We start from the raw sequence: 13,688 nt of genomic DNA on the forward strand, positions 1-13,688 counted from the left end.
TCAATCAATGACTGCCGGGGTGTGTGGGACTATCAATTTTCATTAAAGCTAGGGTAACCAGTAAAGGAGATAGAGTGTCATGTTGCTGTGAATTGAGCAAAGAGGGAGGCACAAGGGAGGACTGTGTGAATGCTTTCAAAAGCCTGTGCAGGATGAAACACTTTGGAGTTTTATGGCCTCTCTGAACCACTTGGCAAACGTCCTCAGACTAAAGTGGGTGTTACTGTGTCGCAGAAGCACAGACACCCAGCACCAATGCCACATGCAACAGCAATGCTAAAAACACCACAATTTTCATTCTAAGGACAAGTCTATTGAGTAGTTTAGGCCATTTACTACATGGTAGTCTGACCATTAGATATACAGGTACATCTCAAAATCCACTATCTAGAAATATTGGAATATTGTGGAAAAGTCCAAATTCCTGAGCCTTTATTTTCTTACTGTGGTTCAGTACACACAACCACAATCATGGGGAAGACTGCAGACTTGACAGTCATCCAGAAGACAATTATTGACACCCGTCACATGGAGGCTAAGACACAGAGGGCTGTTGCTGAAAGGACAGGCTGTTCTCAGGGGTTTTGTCAGAGCATATTCATGGAGTATGGTAATAAAAGGTGCACAAGCAAGAGAGATGAGCCCAGCCAGCCTTCACAGGATTTTCAGATGAAGCAAGGATTTAGAGGAGCTTCACAAAGATTGGACTGGAGCTGAAGTAAGAGTATCAAGAGCCACCACACGCAGATGGGTCTAGCACATGGGCTACAATTGGCATGTTCCTAGAACTGGAGAGTTGTGGTCTCAGTGGTCCAAAGCCCTGTTTTCAAATTGAAAGTTAACTTTGGATTTCATAGGAAATCAAAGTCCCAGAGTCTGGAGGAAGATCAGAGAGGCCCAGAATCCAAGGTGCTTGAAGTCATGTGTTTTCAGTTTCGTCAGTCGGTGATGGTTCGAGGTGCCATGTCATTTGCTGATGCTGGTCTACTGTGCTTTATCAAGTCCAGTCAACACTGTCCGTCCTCTACCAGATTTTAGAGCACTTCACACTCCCTTTTGCTAGGAAATGTATGGAGATACTGATTTCCTTTCCCAGAAGGACTAGGCACCTGTCCACAGTGAAGCTGAAACCACCAGAAACTGGTTTGCTGACCATGGTATTACTGTGATTGATTTGCCAGCCAACTGGTCTGACCTGAACCCCATAGGGAATCTCTAAGGAAGATGAGAGACACCAGACTCAACAATACAGACAAGCTGAAGGCTGACATCAGAGCAACCTGGGCTTCATATCATCCCAGCAGTGCCATAGATGGATTTCCTCCATGCCACATCGGATAGATGCAGTCATTTGTGTGAAAGGAGCTCCAACCAATTACTGAGTGCATAAATGGACATAATTTTCAAGGTCAAGCATTCAGTATTATTTATCCTTTTTGGACTGATGTTTTCAGATATTCTGATATTTTGAGATAATAGATTTTAGATTTTTATGAGCCCTAAGCCATAATTATCAAGATTAAAGCAAAAAAATCTGAAACACTTTGTAATGATGAATCTAAAATATATGGAAATTTCACTCTTTGAATTGAATAGCTGTAGCTGAATGGCAGCAAAAGGAGCTTTAAAGTAAAGTTTAACAGTATACAGTTAGGTGATATGCTTTATAATATAATTGCCATGTACAGGATGCATATGTAACTGTGATGTGATGATATACGATTAAAAACTGGCTACTGGTAGAATTTTGCACCATAGGGTGCTTTAGGCAAAGCAGTAAAATTGAATGCATTGTCACATTCTGCATGAGGATCAAAATGACATTCCCTGCACAAGGGAAAGAGAGCATTTGAATGCAATCTGTCAAAGTATCTGACCAACAAACAGACTGAACAGCAGGCAAACAGCAAATGCCAGTCTGAATGTCACCTGCTGTTCACTGTGGGGTCTTACCACCCACCATCTCTCATCCAGCAAACACTGCTTATGTGTAGAACAGGTTATCAACACAATGGTGTCACAGTATAGATGAATGCACGTACACACAGGCATATTTTTGGACAGCTGGGAAAGCAAGAACCCCTGATACTCCAGTCTGGATGTAACAAGTGGAACCAGACCCAGTTGGAGGCCTAAGAGCTCGGCAGCCTACTTAAAGGCTGTGTAAGCACACATTTTTGGCAATGTAAACAACAGAACCCTTCCGCTTGCAAATGGCTGAGCTATTCTTGACATAAACTCAGCCCATCCTCACAGAAGCAAAATGCAGCAGACTGTGTTTGATGTTGCCAAGTACAAGAAAGCTCAGGACCCTTTTTTTGGTTGTGTGTTTAAAGGGTCGTGAGAAGAGCAAACATGTTTGAACATAAAAGCTCAGAAAATGTTGATCAATTGTGATCAACAGAACTTTCAACGCAGCTTTTGGATGCCAATTATTTGTTCTCAGGAGTTTGATTACACCAGAAAAAGAGCGAACAGTCTTTCACCTCCTACAGAAAGAACGAAACAAGCTCCCACCTCTTCACCTCCCCCATCTTTCAACCCCTCCCTGTGCTCCCAGTGGGAGTTAAGCCACCCTGTAACACACACATAAACAGGCACACACCACACAAACACAAACCAATATCCCCACTGGGGTGGCCAGTGGGAAAGCTACTGGGTGTAGAATAGCAGAGCCACTGTAACTCTGCTGTCTTTATTTGTCACGTCGGCCTCTGAACCTGCAGGGAATGGTCAGGAATTTGACTCATTGTTCTCCGCTGAGCAGCTTCATTGTGGGAATTCACAGCACTCTGGTACAATGGTCTCTGGTCGGACCAGGCTGTGCTGTAATTAGAAAGAAAGAAAGAAAAAGCTCCTCTCGGCGACTGCTAAGCTATCCTCTAATGCATGACTTCACAGGACAACAACAAAGACTGTACACACATAGACGCACACTGGGCTGGCCCTTCCAATGGGAACTGGGGACTGAAGTTACACAATGGTGCTCTACATCTCTTCATCAAGCATGTTGTGTCCTCATCTGCGGAAACTACAACGTCACAGCTTTCTTGGAACATTACTCTGATAAAAGCAAAGGTTTATGAGCAGTTTTTCAATATTCTGCCAAAAACTACAAGCGAATTTGATATATATTGAAATTTTCATCCCTCAAAAGCAGCCTAGTTGTCCCCAGGAAAGGCTTTTATTTTCGTTCTATCACTTTCTGACAGCTGACCCAGCTCCGACCCTTTTTGACCCATGCCTTAATCTTATCTGCTTCCTTTAGCCAACAAAGAGTGTTTCACTTCATGTACCCTAATCTTATACACAGAACTACAAAATGGCACTAACATGTCCCAAGTGGGCTTCCTTAAGTAAGAAAAAGCAGCTGAGGCTACTCCGTCCACACATAGACAAAAGCAGCTCTGTCTCTAAAGGGGTGATGGACGATGACTGATGACGTTAGAGGGGTCAAAGTTTACAGGGCTGTCGTTGGTTTGAGCACATCAGCAACTAGCAGGGCTGGCCCGTAGCCCCTGGGATCAGTTAATCCTCACCTCCCCAGCATTCAAGTCGGTCAGATTTAAAGTTTGAGAAGAGCTAGGTTAATATTGACCGGAGAAAGGTGAGAGGTTGTTTCTGGAGGCGTTGCAGGTCAGAGCACATGGAGGCTTGGAGAGGTATTATGCCTGTCGCATGGCTTGATACATGTTGTCTTCAGGTGACAAGCAGATCAGAGGATTGAGGAATAACAAGATGGAGAAGGAGGGGGACTAGAAACAGATAAAGCACACAGCTACAGGCACATTAGTGAGTGTCCTTGCAAACCAAAACAGTTCGTTTCTTAAGATCGGGGTATGAAGATAAGAAACTGGTTATCCAGGTAAATGACTTTGCGCCTGAAACATCAATTTTCTCTTGTCAGTGTTTCTCTGCAGTTAAGAATCGGTCTGTCTATTGCAGGGCTATTCAATCAGTTTAGAAAAAGGAACAGTTCCAGAAAAGGATCCTAGATGGCCAGAGAGATACTGCAGTCTGCATCTGTAAACAGCTGTTTCTTTACTAAAAATCCATGCAACTATGAGTAATACTAATTTAGCTCTCTTGTTCTGTACAAGCCTGAAAAAAAGTGCGACATCTTTTCATAAAATTGCCCCAAAATCTGGAGGTTAAAGTCAGATCCATTGTCTCATTTTTTTTTTAAGATTTGTTTTTAGACATTTTGTGCCTTTATTGGACAGAGGAGGACAGTGGATAAAGTCAGAATTGGGGAAGAGAGAGGGGAGAGTCATGTGGCAAAGGGCCACAGGCTGGATTCGAATCTGGGCTGCCTGTGTACATGGGTCGCGCCTTAAACCACTAAGCCAAATGCGCGACCCATTGTCTCATTTTTATGCCTGAAAGAGCTACAAACAGCGACAAAAACGCTCGTGCCTTCTCACATACACAGCATCACCCAACACAACTAGCAGCTAAACAACAAACATTCAGTTGGACGTCTGCAGTTCATTTCTCGTTTATTATTTCCTTTATTATAGTCAGGGAAGGCACAGCAAAAGACATTCCTGCTGTTGTTGTGATGGTTTCCACTGAACAGTAAACAGAGGACAAAATGCCCCAAAGCTGAGGATTCTGCTGATGATTCTGCTCTCACTGAGGAAGCGTGTGCAGACATCAAACAAAGATTAAAAAGATGTTTGAAATACAGTATATCTGATCAGTCAGGAGCAGCTGGTCGGGCCATGGTTGGTCATCATGTCCCCTTACAAACGGCGCACAATAACGCCAAAAGTTGGCTTGACTTCCAAGAAGGTTTTGCAACTCAAAATTCCTGTCTGATTCTCAGCTTTACGTGCTAGCATGAACACTGCCACAGGTGAAAAAATGTATGCGTTGGGACCCAGTGTAGAGAGCAGCGTGCATGTTAGGAGATGATTTGTATAAACAGGAGTAAGTCAACATGAAGTGGGGCAAATAAACTCGAGAATTGATGTGACATATAATCCTAAAAATATAGTAATTATGTTATTATATTTAAAACGTGTGTTGATCATTTTTAAACATTGGCAGGGCTACTAAAATGACCTCGGGGGCCTGACCTGGCCCCACGGCCTCCTATTGAATAGCCTGGGTCTTAAGTGTCTATTCCTTGCTGCACTTGTGCATCCATAATACTGAGCCTTCTTTGCTTGCTTCAGTGCTACATGCATATTTCAACAGCACAGAGAATTCCTGTAAGCTAAAAAACCTGCCAATTCCAAACCTGTAAATGCCGAGTCAGTATCAGTAAGCACAGGTAAGTGTGGCCAGTCCTCATGTGTTTGACAGGGACAGGAGCTGAGGTTAGAAAAATATAATCTCAGGCCAACATAAACACCCATCGCTCTCCGGCCACTGGGCCGCCTGACGACGCTGCAGCTCATTACCACTAACATAAACACCCACTAAAGAAAGCATCAAGGACCTCAAAAATGTCTGCCTTCCCCTCCCTCTTCACCTCTCAGCTGTTCCTGCTCCTCCACCTACCGCAATCTTTTGTCTTTCCTGGCCCCTCCAGGTTTCATATTGTTGTGGTTCTGCCTGTTGTCAAGTATCCCACGATAGTCATTGTGTCTTGAAAGTTCCCTGTACAATACAGTTGCACTTCTGGTATGCATTTTCTCCTGTTTCTTTCAGTTTGAGTCACACACATGCATGAAGAAAAGCAATAAAGACCCTAAGTCTGTGTGGCCCAAGAAGAGGACGTGATGTTGCACAACAGACTGCTGTATTTGTGTATCAACAGGACTTCTAAAACACTCACTCTACTACAATGTATACATTATTTCCCCAGGAGAACTATAATTAAAGACTGCTGGCCTAAGCAAAGACAGAGAGACTGAAGGAGAGAAGCTAAAAGTGGAGGAACAAAAGAAAGAGAAAAAACAAGGAGGGACATAGAAGGAAATTACCACTTTTAAGAAGCCCCCCTCCTCTTAACCCTCTTTCCCCTGAGTTCAAAGTCATATCCACAGAGACACAAACAGGTTAAAAAGGCACAGGGAACTCTGTTTACTGCCTTTATCCCATCACTTGTACACTGTATGAGCAGGGTGGCCCTGTGCACTGATTACAGAGCAATTTACCAGCAACATAATAGCTGTCTATAGAAACCACAATAAAGATGAACAAGGTTTCTGGGAGGAAATATGCCCCAATGATTTAGTTTGCCGTGGGAAAAATGTGCTAGTGTTTAAGCTCACATTGCAAATGGCAACCTACCTTTCCATACATAATGCTAGGATGTTGTTTCATAGCCTCTATGGCCTGTATGCTTGAGAATGGTACAGGTGCATCTCAAATAATTAGAATATCATGAAAAAGTGAATCACTTACTGCCATTTAATTCAAGAAGTGACATTTCCATATATTCTAGGGGATTCTTCAAACACATCGATTTCACTGTGAAGCCAAGCAAAGGAATTCCTCCATCAAAACCAACAGCAGGTTCATCTCTGATCCTGGCACAGTGTGGGGCGAAATCCTTAGCCTGGTTTCCACATGCAAATCGGAGCTTGTTTCTGATTTCAACCAAAGCCAAAGCCAGTGAGAGCGCTTTGCCGTCACTGGCATTCACCCCCTTCAGTCACAATGAAAATCTAAAGCAATGGCTGGCCCTGCGGATAAAGGGGAGGTTTCTATAGTGACAGGGGAAAGGAAAGGGGATGTAGCGGGGGGGGGCAGGAGTTTGAGGAAGTTGGAGGAGGGGGAAGCTTGGGGAAAAAGAGCAGGCAGAGGAGCGGGGAGAGGGACCAGGATTCAGTGATTTACGACTGGTTTGTGTCGAGGTCAGAAGAGGAGGACACTTGGGACAAAAAGATGGAGAACATCATACAACCATTTAGTAGGGCTTCATTAAATACAAACTTGAACACATACAAACCCCTTTCATAACACTTCATTACCTTTCCCAAAAGTTCCCAATGAATCATCTCTCCGAGTACAACAGTAGAGAACAAATAAGACAAACCCACGAATGAATTATGTAGAGTAAGACATCACTACACAGCCTGCAGGCCTCCGGCAGCTGCTCCCATTCTCCCTACGGTGATGGGTGGGTGAGTGTGAGTCATCAGCAATGAAATTCAACGGTAAGCGACAGTGTATCACCTGCAGGCCATGATACAGCACCTATGACGCATTTATTTAGACACACATTCACACGATGCATGCTGTTGTGTGGTAACACTGATTATCTGGTGTTATCGGGTGAGTCCTCTCATTTTGTCATAATGCTCTAAAGCAGGGATGCACAAGACTGGGTTTTTGCCTACATCCAACATACCGATATCTACAAATGATTTCAGCCAATACTGATATCAACACCAATATCCAAATGCACTTCAGACCTACAACTTTTGTCCTCAAAACACACTTTAAAGTGTAACCAATTACAATTAAGGAAAAAGACATAGGTCTAAAGGCCTAAAACTATACTAATGTTGTTACCGCTGATAAAGAGAGTTTTTTACAGCCAAATCTCAGTTGTAAATATCAGCAGAAATTTTCTTAAGCGCCATTACTGATACCATACTGATAAAATTGTGCATCCCTACTCTAAAGCAGTCGTTCTGATTTGGTCTATCCTCAGGACCCTTTATTTAAGCACCACAATAAAGTGCATGCTCTAAAACTTCATAAATAAGTCAAAAGCGCATCTTTAATGCTCCTCTTATTGTGTTGTAGGCCAATTATTGCAAACACACATCAGTGTGTAGAGATGCTTAGTCATTATGCAGTTATTTAGGAGGAAAAAACACATTTCCATGCAAATTGGCCTTATTGCATCAAGCATCTAATGATAAGGATGATAACAGCACGGCGTAAATAGAGTAAAGGTCAGCCAACTGTCTGTGAGAGCAGATGGAAGTGTTGTACAGTTTTTAAGACGCACAAACTTTCCAGAGATCAGGAAAAAATTCCACCTCAGTATGGCTTAAATAAATGATAGGTTAATAGGGTCAGAAAATACTACTTTGACATTGCTATTACTAAACCATAGCCAGGAGTTAAATCAGTCTGAGACTCCTAACTGCTATTTTTATTCATGTGTGGCACCATTACACATGACAAGGATGTGGTTGAGGAAACTTAATCATGGTAGTGCTTAAGTGAACTTATCAGTATTACCTTTAATTAAACACACTGACTGTTATTCTGAATAACACGGATTATCAGAATCTGTGCAGGATGCAGGCGAGATCTGACACACCTGTTGCGGGCGATGGCGGGAGTGGATGACATGTGCTGCGAAAATGGGCAGTAATGGTTACAAATCCAGTGGGAGCGGCCTAGGATTAAGAAAAGAGTCCCTTGCAGGGCTCCACATAAAGACAAAGTGTGCAAATTGGACCTGAGACGGAACAGCACATCAGTGTCTGTCTTCTCAATGGATTTTTTTCAGCTGCCAGAATAAAACTTTAAACTTCTACTTTTTTATCCTTAATGGTGGATCTTAACCAGCATTAGCTACTCTTCCATCTCACTATTACTCTGTTAAAATACCTCTGCAACATTGACTTTTTGACCCAACTTTTTTCATCCCCAGCAAACATCCGTGACCACAGAAAAAGGCTTGACCATCCAGTTTCATGTCCTGACCCACCAGCTGAGAACCATGGTTCTAAACAGATGATGGATGTATCATGAAAATCCAAATAACACAAGAAAAAGACTCCTCCTATGTGCAGGTGAGGTTTGTTTGTACTCTTTCTTGCACCTGTTGTAGGTCTCCCTTATAGTCGGGTCATATTGTAAAAGGGACAGTCACGTTCCTGAATAACAAATGCTCTGTCCACATGCAAACAGAGATGAAGAGTATGTGTGAGGACTTTCCCAGGTGACTGCACCAATGGGAACAAAAGGAAGGATCAACAGAATCTCCTATGATTGTTCCTCTAGGTCTGGACTATCCTCAAAGAAGAGGCACCGCTCCCTGCTTGAACAAATTCAAAACCTGCTCAGTTATCCTTCTGTTTCAAGATCAAGGGGACAGTTTTTGATTTCGAAACTTTGTGATGCTTTGAGCCTCAAGATTTGGTAAAGAATGATGTGATATCCAGCCTCTGGCACAAACTTAGACGAGCAGAAATTTCGAAACAGATTTGAAAATGGCCAAGCAAGTCAGGCTGGATCTTTCATGCTTGGCCTGTAGTCTGAGAAATCACCTGCATGTCTGATGTTTATTGCTGCAAGGAGACAAAAGGAATGAGCTGTGAAGAGCTTTTTAAAAGGAGGTAGCGCTCTGTGGCTGGGAAGTCCGGGGGAATTATGAACAATAAGTGAAAGAGATACTTCAAAAAGGCACAGAGAGATGACTTGATTGCTTGGAATTTTATGTGACTTTGGTAGAAATGTGAGAGGCAGAGTTGTGCCCTTTAATCAGCATCATAAACTTTTAGTAATGAAGTAATATTCTGCATGGAAAATCCTATATAAAACTGGGTTCTCCTTTACACATGCAGGTGTTTTCTTTGTTTCCTGGTTTGAAAAAAAAAACAAAGACTTTCACCCGTTCATCCATGCAGATTTCATAGCTGATAGTGGATCTCAGGGCTCATCAATGCCACGAACACAAAGGTTAACCCATTAGAGCTGTCTTGTCTATCAGCACCTTCTAATGTAACCAGACAACAAGAGTGGGGACTAGCTCAGACATGTCAAAGCAGTTCAAAACAAGAACTTGCACTGAAACCTGCATACAATAAAATGAATTCAAACTGTGTCACACAGTCACACAATGCTATCATGCACATCTAAATGTAATGGACAGCAAACATAAGGTCATGATATTCTTTAAAAGTTAACTTGACCCTGCATTTCCTGCAGGGACCTTAATGTTAAACTCAGTGAATAGCTTGACAGGAATTTGGTCAGTCAAAGTGGAGGACTGGGGAAATCTGGACTAGTCTGAACATGTTTTGAGCAAGCTCTGAGCTGGCATCTACCCAAAAGTCTGGATCAAGCAAAAGTGTGCTTATAAATGCAGATCCCTTCATAATCATAGAGGCATTACATTTTATTAAAATGTAAGTTGATGGCATGAAGAAACAGCTTCATGTGATCAATGAGAAGCCCAAATCGACTCGATGTTTAAAGCAACTGGTAGCCCCAATTTCAACACGGACATGTGTGACCTGGTTTAACTGCCCATTCGCAGAGGTGCTGCTGGGTTTGGTAAGGGAAAAAAACAGTTGACTGCATTCCTGTCGTGTTCACTGGTTATCTGAGCGTAAATGTATTAGCAGTGCTTGGATAGCAATGCCAACACAGCCAGTGACTGCCTTTTTTCTCCCCAGTAAGAATCATATATTCACATATCTGGTGTGGTAGCATTATGAGACTCTAATATATTGGAAAAACCTTCAATTGCATGACTGTGAGAGTGAGCCTTCAGGCACAACAAACCAGTGTGCCAAAGACACGTATTTGACATCCCTGCACGAGAGGTCAGTCAGCATGTGATCCATGTTTGCCACTGCATCCGATGTGCCGACTCAGGTTTGAGCTTTTATTCCTGTGGCTTAAGCATGGCACCTCACAAGCCAAGGCTCATTGGGAGCGGAGCCAAATAGCTTGCAGGTCCTGCTAAGCTGAGATCATCCAAGAGATTTGCAATGCACATTTTAGATTTGAATGAAAAGCAAACTGGTCTAACGCAGGTTGGCAGGCATGCAAGGGGACACTGGGTCTCCTCTCCTGGCACAAAAAGATGAACCGTTGGATATACATGCAAATGCAAACTGATTTGGGATTAATGATTAAAATCCTCACCCCTATAAGGCTCTGAACACAACAGATCTCTGGCGGAAACTAGCAAAGACTTGTATCAAAACTCTCATGCAAGTTGATGGCTTTGCCTCCTCATCGCTAGATTGAAACACTTCAATTAAATATTGATGCTTTCTCTAGGAGTCTCCATATGGTTTAGCTCCTGAGGCTTTGAGGCTTGGGCACCAGGTCGTGTGAGAAACAGGCCATAGAGGGGCCGGCAGGAACCAAACCACGCCAATCCCTTTCAGCCGTCTCTCCCCAGGGGGAATCCTCTTACAGCACTTCCCCTGAACTCTAAAGGCCATTTTCTATAGAAAGGTAACATGGTTATCTGCTTAATCAATTGAACACAAAAGGCTGATTTTAAAAGCTAAATGACTGGAAACTTGTAAATGACAGAAACAGAAAAAGGGAGAACAAAAAGGAGGATTGCAGTTTGTTACTTTACTCTACACATAAGCCCACAGGAGGAGTATGCAGACTTTCAATGTTGCTGAAGCACTTGGCTGGATTAATCTAACACCTGTCCCTCTGATACATATCCATAGTCCACAATCTAAGGTTAGCTAAAATGGACTAATGAGGCCAGTGGTGTCAGTCCAAACATAGAACACCACTTGTTCCGACCAAGCGACACTTAGCAGAGGCTGGGGATGCCTTAATAAGGGTGAGGTGTCTGCACAGTGTCTGTTAACACTCCAGTTTAGGAAGTCTCTGTTTTAGCCAAGATAAGAATCACGAGCCATCATTGCCCACACCTCACAATCAGCTCTAAAGATAAGGCTGCTGAAGGTACCCATCAATGAGCTCATTCAGCATGTGCCGACTCAGGCACAAGGCTGTTATTTTTCCAAGCACTCACTTGGTCAGAGACAAAAGCACATTCAGCACATGTGCGACACTTCTCTGACAAGCTAAGTACCATCTTGGCACTTTGGTGCTATCTGAGAACAAGGATAAAGCCACCTTTCCCTCCACTCTTACAGTAAATTACCATCCACACAAAATTAAAACAGCTGTAAGAAAAGGCGTTAAACCTACATCTGACCAGTCTTATCAGGCAAAACAAAAGTGCAAACACATGCACACATATGCAACAGCACATCCAGGGTATCGCTGATAAGCTGAAAGAGTCTGTCCATGAATACTCGTGTGGCTTTTGCTCCGTATGTGGGGCAGGATAAATTTAAGTCACTGCATCAAAATATAACTCTTGCTTAAAATAAACCTTAAAAAACACACAGATCAAATCAATGTCTGGATGAATTACTTTGAAATATGATTATAAAACACTGGAGGACAGTCAGAGTATCCTGAACTGCACAGTCTGGATTTGCTTAAAAACTGGATACAAGCCACTCAGTAAGACAGTAGCAGTGCAGGTTTGCATGTCTGGGATGCCTTTTTTAAAACCTGGCAGTAACTACAAGGTGGACAGGAAGAAAAAGTATTTTTGAGCAACCTTTCAGCTGAGTTAGAGAGAAAAACATTCCCCTCTCGACTGAAGCTGTGGATTCAGGACTATATTTGGCTAATAACAAGTAGCATATGACTTAATCTTTGACTCTGCTAACGTGGGTATATGGGTCACTGGATATAGATCCTAAAATCTGTCCATAATTTAATCATGATAGTTAAGACACTGCAGTATGACATCTGTACTGTTATTAGAAGCTTACATATGTCCCCAGGTTGCACGTCCCACATGTGACATATGGAATACTACTCACATGAAACTACAGGTCCAGCTGGGAGATCAGAGCTTGTGGTGAAGGAAATGTGCCTCGGGGCACCTTTAATCCCCAAACAAAAACAACAGTGTTAAATTGAAAGAACCAAATGTCCTTTCCCTGGCAATAAACATCCAGCAACCACCACTTGATCTCCTTTAACAATGCAAGTCATTAACATGTGGCTCAATACACAACAGTAGCCCCTCTGCTTCTGAGGACAACAACCTGAGGCAAACGAGAGTGCAGGCCTTCTCAAAGTGCATTCTGGGAATTTAATTTGACTTTTGTCATGCCGGCGTAACAACTCTGGAAACAACAGAGATTGTCACTGTTGTAAACAGGTCAACATTAGGCCATGACCCGGCTCCTGTCATGAGTTCTACTTAGCTTTGGTGCTGCTCGTCATCAGTGTGAAAGGATTACACAGGTTTTCTTCAGTCACACATCAGTGGTCACATTAAGGCTGTCTACAGTGTAAAGACAGCACAGTGTCTTTTTCTTGGCCACTGACACTGATGAGAGCTTCAGCCACATCTTCATTCATCATCAGCACTTTGCTGTTGTTGGACACAAAGATGTCACATGTCATTTGGAGCATAGATGGACATTTAAAGTTTACCAAACAAATCAAATGTACCTTTGGAGACCAATTTCATTAATTGAAACCTCAACAAACTCCTAGAGGTGCATGGATTGTGAAAATCAGGGTCAAACAATTTAGTCAACTGCCAGTACCGATGACTCCCAAAATGCTTAGATTTTCACATTTTCTTATGCGATCAATGAAAACAAATCAAAATTTGTCCAGTGGATGACTTCTTCTGTACAAAAACATCTGGTACCAGTGTTGAAATGATGCATCAGTGCATCCAGAGACAGGCCTGCCCAAAGAACTGGCATCCCCATGGTCCTCCCCAGTTGTGATTTTATTGATGATATCAATGCATGTTGGATCAGTAGCATTTGTGCTAATACCCAAGCTAACAGTTACTCCATTTTGGAGCTGAAAAGTGTGTAAAAACATTTTTGGGTTAAAATGTTGAAATTCTTTATTTGTGCTTCTTTTCAACTCATTTCACCACGTTTAAGCTCATTTTGCCATTTTTTGCCATTTTAACCCATTTATCAGGCCTCTTTTGCCACTTTCAGCCCATTTTGCTG

The 13,688-nt window shown here is 42.6% G+C and overlaps 1 protein-coding gene across 1 annotated transcript in view; it reads right to left on the bottom strand.

Moving 5' to 3' along the window:
• Positions 1 to 13,688, bottom strand: part of LOC121526043 (connector enhancer of kinase suppressor of ras 3-like) — a 62,293-nt gene that overhangs the window by 44,956 nt on the left and 3,649 nt on the right. The window lies entirely within an intron of this gene.

The sequence above is a fragment of the Cheilinus undulatus genome, linkage group 18 (assembly GCF_018320785.1).
Source record: "Cheilinus undulatus linkage group 18, ASM1832078v1, whole genome shotgun sequence".
NCBI lineage: Eukaryota > Metazoa > Chordata > Actinopteri > Labriformes > Labridae > Cheilinus > Cheilinus undulatus.